Below are 9,015 nucleotides of genomic sequence, written 5' to 3'. Positions count from 1 at the left end.
TCTGGAATGGGGGATACAATATCCACGTATCAGACTGGAGATGCATCAGCGACCCAAGGAAGATGGGGGCTTGGCTTTGCCCAACCCTGAAGTATATTTTCTTGCAGCCCAAAGTCAGCATTTAAAGGGCTGGGTGCATGAAGGGTCATCCAGTGCGGTACAGCTATTGATGGAAAAGGTGACAAAAAGAAGGCCAGTAATACAGTGTTTGGAGGATGAATTCCTGGGGCTTTGGGGAAGCTGTATCCAACTATATTATTGATATGTAAGCTGTGGGGCAGATTGAAACATACATGTGGGATTACAGGTCTGACCAGATTCTCCCCCTTATGGCATAATAATAATTTATCGGAGTTTATGGCACTGGGGTTATTATCTGAATGGCAGGCCAAGGGAATTCTATATGTGTATCAAATAATTGAGCAGAGGGAGTTGAAATCCTTTTCCCAAATGCATGTGGAGTTTGGTTTCGGGCCTGCGGGGGAATATCAGTATTTGCGGATGAAACACGCATTTGGAGCTCAGAATAGGGACGGACGCATCAGAATAGAAAAGGATATAGTGTTGGAATATGTGTGTGGTAAAGGAACTACTACTGGTGGGGTAATTTCCACTCTTTATAAAGACTTGCTGCATACACACCTTTTGGGGTTTCCGATAAAGGCGAGAGCTAAGTGGGAGAGGGATGTGGGCCCAATGGAGAATGAAACTTGGGAGTCAGTGCTGGAGTGGGTTCCACCGCTGTCACTAAATGAACCGTATAGGCTGTCACAGCTCTATATAATACACAGAGTCTATAAATCCCTGGATTATTGTATAAGGCAGGTTTGAGCGATGACTCTGAATGCTCGAGGTGTAAGTCTACAGTTGCGGGTATATTGCATATGATGTGGACGTGTCCGAGACTGGTTGCTTTTTGGTTGGTGGTTTTGAGTCATGTGGAAGGAGCATATAGATGCACGGTGCCAAGGGATTCCGGTGGCGTGCTTGTTGGGATACGTGGATGAGATTGAGGTGGATAACACCCTGAAGATAGCTATTGCCAGATTGCTGTATATGGCCCGAAAGGTTATAGCACAAAATTGGATTAAGGATGAACCGCCTACAAGAAGAGAATTCCTCCAGTATGTGAAACAGGGCCTGATATTGGAAAAGGGGATTTAAGAAAAGAGGGAAAATAGAAATGTTTGATAAATTGTGGTCTTCGTGGCTTGAAATGGGATATGCTCGCTATAGGGGTCAGGGGAGGCAAGGACCTGAGTTGGTGAGCACAAAATATGAGGCCTGCAGTCCTAAATGAGATGATAGTCATTCTATATTATTGACGGTCAAGCTATTAAAAGAGATGGGCTGTCTTACTGGGAGGGGGTGGGATAAGTTGGGGATGGTGGGGTTTGGCTTTGGGGGAAAAACTTTGTATTGAAAATAAGAATGCAATATGTAAATTGTACTGATATTCTTAATAAAAATCTATTTGAGTTAAAAAAAATAAAAAAGAGGTTGTGACCTTTGTCACATTCTAAACGCCTAAAGCTTTGGCTGTCTCTGCAACTATGATTGCAAAATATGTTGTGACCTGTTGATTAGAAATCGGTAGGGAATATTTACACAGATGATAATTGGGAACAAATGAAGATTTGCAAGGATTGGGAATAGGGAGAAGAGGTAGTAGTCACAAAATTGTTATTAAAATATTATTGATACAAGAGGATGGAATCTTGAAAAAGAATAAGTTTTACCTACTAGATGAGAATTAATAAGTATTGTGGGTCATATAGGAATGAGAGTCAATGAGGTGAGTGTTTAACCCCTTCACCCTGAAACCTGTTTTCACCTTCCTGACCAGGCCAGTTTTTACAATTCTGACCACTGTCAATTTATGAGGTCATAACTCTGGAACGCTTCAATGGATCCCACTGATTCTGAGACTATTTTCTCGTGACATATACTTCATGATAATGGTAACATTTCTTTGATATGACTTGCATTTATTTGTGAAAAAAAAACGGCAAAAAATTTAGCAGTTTTCTAAATTTTAATTTGCATGCCCTTAAATCAGAGTCATATCACATAAAATAGTTAATAAATAACATTTCCCTACTTTACATCAGCACAATTTTTGTTAGGAGGTTATAAAGGTTAGAAGTCGACCAGCGATTTTTCATCTTTACAATAAAATTTTCAAAACTATTTTTTTCAGGGAGCACCTCACATTTGAAGTGACTTTTAGGGGCTTATATAATGGAAAATACCCAAAAGTGACACCATTCTAAAAATTACACCCTTCAAGGTACTCAAAATCACATTCAAGAAGTGTATTAACCCTTCAGGTGCTTTACAGGATTTTTTGGAATGTGGAAGGAAAAAATAAACATTTACTTTTATTTCACAAAAATTTTCTTTTAGACCTATTTTTTTTTACTTTTGCAAGGGTAACAGGAGAAAATCGACCATATATTTTGTTGTGCAATTTCTTCTGAGCATGCCGATACCTCATATGTGGGGGATATCTACTGTTTGGGCACACAGCAGGGCTCGGAAGGGAACAAGCGCCATTTCACTTTTTGAATGAAAAATTTGCTTGCATAATTAGCGGAGGCCATGTCATATTTGGAGATTTTATACCAAAGTGCCGTGAAAATAAAAATAAAAATATCTAATTTTTCCCAGATAAATCTTTTATAGCTCAAATGCTTACATTTTTTAAGGGTAACAGGAGAAATTGCTCCATAAAATTTATTGTGCAATTTCTCCAGAGTGCGCAGATACCCAATATGTGGAGGAAAACAACTGTTTGGGTGCACGGCAGGGCTTGGAAGGGAAGGAGCGCCATTTGACTTTTTGAATGTAAAATTTGCTGGAATAAATTAGTGGATGTCATGTCTCATTTGGATAGCCCCTGATTTGTCTAAACAGTGAAAACACCCCACAAGTGATACCATTTTGGAAACTAGACCACATTAGAAACTTATCTAGGTGTGTATTGAACACCTTGAACCCCCAGGTGCTTCACAGAAGTTTATAATGTTAATCCGTGAAAATAAAAAAAATCTTTTTTAAGCTCCAAATTTTATATTTTTGCAAGGGTAACAGGAGAAAATGGACCCCAAAATTTGTTGTACAAGTTCTGAGTTTACTGATACCCTATATGTCATTGAAAACTACAGTATTTTTCGGACCATAAGACGCACTTTTTTTCCTAAATTTTATTTGGGGAAAATGGGGGTGTGTCTTACGGTTGGAATATACTTACAAATCCTGTTGCAGTGGTCCCAGTGGTGGCAGTCCAGATGCAGCCTCTTACTTCTTAACCATAGAGCGGGAGGTATGGAACTCTTTTTTCCTCCTAGTATGCAGATTTTCCTAGAAGAGTTTGCGAATTCCAAATAAAAAGCCCCTAAGGGATAGAAAGCAGAACACCCCCTCAAGTGACCGATTTTTGGAAATTATAACCGACTTTGACTCCATAGATGTTTTCCAGAAACAAGCAGCAGTGGATGTTGCTGAGTGAAAATTGAAAACTGCAGTTGTAGTGCCCAGTACATTACACCCAGCTCGTGCTTCTGGAGGCATGCACCTGTAAATTAGGCGGGCCCATTTCACTACAGAAATGCCAAACATGTGATTTAGGCACAATGGGGCTCAGAAGGGAGGGGGGCATTTGGATTTGGGAGCAGAGAATTTTCTGAATTTCTTTTGGAGGATTGGAAGCCATTTCAATTTTCCAGAGCTTTTGTGCTACCAATATCATGGAAGCCACCTATATGTCTGTTAACAGATGGCGGACCTGAGTGAGGGCTTGTTTGTTTGTGGATCGAGTTGAAGCTTTTATTAGGAACATTTTACATAACATTTATGATCACAGTTATCCGGCTCTCTACACTGAGCACTTACATCGGAATTTCCATCTTAAAATCTGAGTGATGTCACAGATGAAACCCCTGATGGATCAATTCACTATAATGAGGCCTCTCTGACCTTTCCCGTCGCCTGCGTACTGCAGTTCTTTGCTCTACCCTCAACAAGGCAGACAAAGTACGCCTGCGCCAGAGGCGCAGCGTGAATGCAGCGTGAATGCAAGAAGAGGACGTCATCGTATGAAGATGGGAAGCCCCGGAACCGGACCACGACACCCATCGGACCCGGACTGCAGCGGGACCGCCCCTGGGTGAGTATAATCTGACCTTTTTCCTCATCTTTCAGGATACATTGGGGGCTTATCTACAGCATTCCAGAATGCTGTAGATAAGCCCCTGATGGTGGTGGGCTTAGCTCACCTTCGATTTTGGGAGTGACAGGTTCCCTTTAAAACTATAGAAAAATTCGGCAGCATGGTGGCTCAGTGGTTAGCACTGCAGCCTTGTACCACTGGGGTCTTAGGTTTAAATCCCACCAGGGGCAATATCTGCAAGGAGTTTGTATGTTCTCCCATGTTTGTGTGTGTTTCCTCTGGGTTCTCTGGCTTCCTCCCACACACCAAAGACATACTGATAGGGAATGTAGATTGGGATCCCCAGTGGGGACAGTGATGACAATGTCTGTAAAGCGCTGTGGAATTTATGGCACTATAAAAGTGAATAAAATAAATCATATAAATATGTGTTATTAAGTAAATAAATGTAGATGCTTTAATGACCATTATTGTATAAAAGCACACAATTTTTTAGGAAAAAAGCTGTCATTAGACTCTAGGTCAGATTTTTATATTCTCATTTTATTGATGTGAAATGAAGATAAACATTTATGAAGATCTATTTACATCAGCTAGAAAACAGCAGATATTTTTAGCCGGCAAAACAGCAATATGTCAGTCTTTAATAGTAACTGCAGTACTCAATAGCAGGAAAAATATTGTTGTATTTCAAGGTGCCCTAGGGTCAGATAAACCCATTTTCAACACTATTTTGCGGCTTTCCTTTTTATAGGTATCTTAGGTCTAAATCCCAGACATAGTCAGTTCTTACTGCACCAGCATATACAGTATAGGCTCGTTGCTGCCAGACACCTCAAATAAGGTCATCAAGGAAAGCAGTAAAACTGTCACTTCTAGTTTTGCACTGTTTAGATATGATTTTGGTAAATAACTTCAAAAAGATCTGTCACCAGATTTCAATATAAAAAGCAACATACAGTTAAACCCTTTCCTGGCTATTTTCCTTTTTCATTTTTTCCTTTTCTTCTTCCATGAGCCATTGTTTTTTTTCATACTTTATTGACATAGCCATACGAGGGCTTCTTTTCAGTGTGATGAGTTGCACCATAGAATGGCACTATTGATTTTATCATATGATGTACAGGCAAGTGGGAAAGAAAATTTCAGGTGCAGCAAAATTGCAAAAAAAAGTGCACTTCCACAATTGTTTTGGGCTTTTTTTTATTTACCATGTCACTATGCTATAAAAATGACCTTTCAATGTGATTCTCCAGGTTAGTACAATGACAGAGATACCAAACATGAATGTTTTTTTCTTTAAGTGCCAATTTTTTTTTCAAGATATGTAAAAAAAACTTTTGCTTGTGTCATCAATTTCTAAGACCTGTAACGTTTTCTATTTTTGGTCAATGGGGCTGTGTGAGGTATTGTTTTTTGTGTCCTGAGCTGGCATTTTGATTGCCTCTTATTGCATTTTTTTTAAGTGTTGTGGCTTCCAAAAAACTATAAATCATATGTTTTATATTTTCTTCTCTTTATGCTCTTTCCCAATCAGGTTAAATAATTTTATACTTTGCTAGATCGGACTTTTTCAAACATAACAATACCACATTTACTTTTTTTTATTTTTTTATTTATTTATTTATTTATTTTTAATGAGGCAAAAGAAGGATGATTTGAAATTTTACTTTTTGAAGGTTTTTTTTAAATATTTTTAAAAACATTTATTTTCTTTTCAATGCACTTGTTAGTCCCCTTAGGGGGCTTGAACCTGCGATCACCCAATCTATTGTGCTATATACAGCAATATCACAGTACTGCTGTATATAGCAAAAATCATGGTTTCCATTGAACACCAGCCAGAAACTGGCATTCTTGGGAGTATCATCATGACAGGCACTTCAGCAATTCATCAGCTCCCCACGGTCGTGTCACAGGGTCGCAGATGGGTGAATGTACTGTAGTGATGGGCCCCCTTCCGACACTGTAAAGGTAAGGTTCCACGTTCCGGATTCCCGGCGCTTTGGACGGAGCGGAAAACTCTCTCTGCCCAAAGCGCCGTCCCCTTCTATACGCGCAGTGATTCTGGATGTGTTCGTTGCACACATCCGGAATCTCCACACCCCATTCATATGGCCCTGTTATTTACCTTGCGGTGACGCAGTGTCGCCGCAAGGTAAACGGACATGCTGCGTTCTAAAAAGACGAGCCACATGTCCGAAAATGCAGGGCTGCCGGATGCGTGTTCGCACGCATAGTGGAGACGGGATTTCATAAAATTCCCTCCACTATGCTGTAACATCTGGATGCTGCGGATTGAACGCTGAGGTTGTATGCAGCGTTCAATGCGCAGCTAATCAAGATGTAATCCGGACAGTGGACACGCACCCTAAATGTTGCAGTCAGAAATCGACAGAGGTATTTAACAAGTTAACAGTCTCAGGTAGATCTCCGCTCCACACGCTGCTGTTAGAGGCAGATGATGGCTGAATCTCAAAGCTATCATGTGCAGGGAAAAATGTAGGCTCACTTCCTGTGCCCATATCAACGTTACAAAGTCGGCATATGAAGTAAATACAGTGGGTTCAGAAAGTATTCAGACCCCTTTACATTTTTCACTCTTTGTTTCATTGCAGCCATTTGGTAAATTCAAAAAAGTTCATTTTTTCATATTAATGTACACTCTGCACTCCATCTTGACTGGAAAAAAAACAGAAATGTACAAATTTTTGCAAATGTATTAAAAAAGAAAAATTGAAATATCACATGGTCATAAGTATTCAGAACCTTTGCTCAGTATTGAGTAGAAGCACCTTTTTGAGCTAGTACATGAGTCATGAGTCTTTTTGGTAATGATGCAATAAGTTTTCCACAGCTGAATTTGGGGATCCTCTGTCATTCTTCCTTGCAGATCCTCTCCAGTTCCGTCAGGTTGGATGGTGAACGCTGGTGGACAGCCATTTACAGGTCTCTCCAGAGATGCTCAATTGGGTTTAGGTCAGGGCTCTGGCTGGGCCAGTCAAGAATGGTCGCAGAGTTGTTCTGAAGCCACTCCTTTGTTATTTCAGCAGTGTGCTTAGGGTCATTGTCTTGTTGGGAGATGAACCTTCGGCCAAGTCTGAGGTCCAGAGCACTCTGGAATAGGTTTTTATTCAGGATATCTCTGTACTTGGCCACACTCATGTTTCCTTCAATGACAACCAGTCATCCTCTCCATGCAGCTGGAAAACATCCCTATTAGCATGATACTGTCACCACCATGTTTCATTGTTGGGATTGTATTGGGCAGGTGATGAGCAGTGCCTGGTTTTCTCCACACATACTGCTTAGAATTATCACCAAAAAGTTCTATCTTCATCTCATCAGATCAGAGACTCTTATTTCTCATAGTCTGGGAGTCCTTCATGTGTTTTTAGTAAACTCTATGAAATGGACAGCATGCAACTTAAATATGAGTCTGAAGGGTCTGAATACTTATGACCATGTAATATTTCAGTTTTTCTTCTTTAAGAAGTTTGCAAACATTTCTACATTTTTGTTTTTTTCAGTCAAGATGTGGTGTAGAGTGTACATTAATGTGAAGAAAATGAACTTTTTTGAATTTACCAAATGGCTGTAATGAAACAAAGAGGGAAAAATGTAAAGGGGTGTGAATAATTTCCATACCCACTGTAAACATCATATGTCAGTAAAGGTACCTTCACACATAACGATATTGTTAACAATATCGTTGCTATTTGTGACGTAGCAACGATATCGTTAATGAAATTGTCATGTGTGACAGCGACCAACGATCAGGCCCCTGCTGGGAGATCGTTGGTCGCTGAACAAAGTCCAGAACTTTATTTCATCGCTGGACTCCTGCTGACATCGCTGGATCGGCGTGTGTGACACCGATTCAGCGATGTCTTCACTGGTAACCAGGGTAAACATCGGGTAACTAAGCGCAGGGCCGCGCTTAGTAACCCGATGTTTACCCTGGTTACCATGCTAAAAGTAAAAAAAAACAAACACTAGATACTTACCTACCGCTGTCTGTCCTCCAGCGCTGTGCTCTGCACTCCTCCTGTACTGGCTGTGAGCCGGAAAGCAGAGCGGTGACGTCACCGCTCTGCTTTCCGGCTCCCAGCCAGTACAGGAGGAGTGCAGAGAAGCAGAGCGCAGCGCTGGAGGACAGACAGCGTTAGGTAAGTATCTAGTGTTTGTTTTTTTTTACTTTTAGCATGGTAACCAGGGTAAAGATCGGGTTACTAAGCGCGGCCCTGCGCTTAGTTACCCGATGTTTACCCTGGTTACCGGCATCGTTGGTCGCTGGAGAGCGGTCTGTATGACAGCTCTCCAGCGACCAAACAGTGACGCTGCAGCGATCCGGATCGTTGTCGGTATCGCTGCAGCGTCGCTTAATGTGAAGGGGCCTTAAGGGGTAAATTAGACCTGATGTGTATGTTGTACTTACCTGTTGTCCAGGTTTGAGGACAAGGATAAAAACAACTTTTTTTCATTAAAGAAGAACTCCCATTAAGTTTTGTATTCATTATATGTGTGCATATAAGCAGGTAATGGAGTGTGAGTGTATTAATATTCTCACCTACTGCTGCTTTCTCCAGTGTCCAGTATCATTCTCCTCCTCTACTGAGTGACGTCATCACTATGCAGACTGTCTGGGTCATGCTGGGTTCCGCGTGACCCAGAAGTGACTTTAAGGCTGGGGTCAGACCTAGCATATAAAAATACTGTCCGTTTTTTACGGGCCTAATACACAGAAATGTTCCCTGAACAGTGATCTGTATGTCATCCGTTGGCAAAGTGTGGATGCGTATTTTGCGCATGTAATCCTCCATATGTCATCCGTATTGCATCAG

Source organism: Ranitomeya imitator, chromosome 6 (assembly GCF_032444005.1).
Source record: "Ranitomeya imitator isolate aRanImi1 chromosome 6, aRanImi1.pri, whole genome shotgun sequence".
NCBI classification, from domain to species: Eukaryota; Metazoa; Chordata; class Amphibia; order Anura; family Dendrobatidae; genus Ranitomeya; species Ranitomeya imitator.
Note: the sequence above shows the minus strand (reverse complement) of the source record.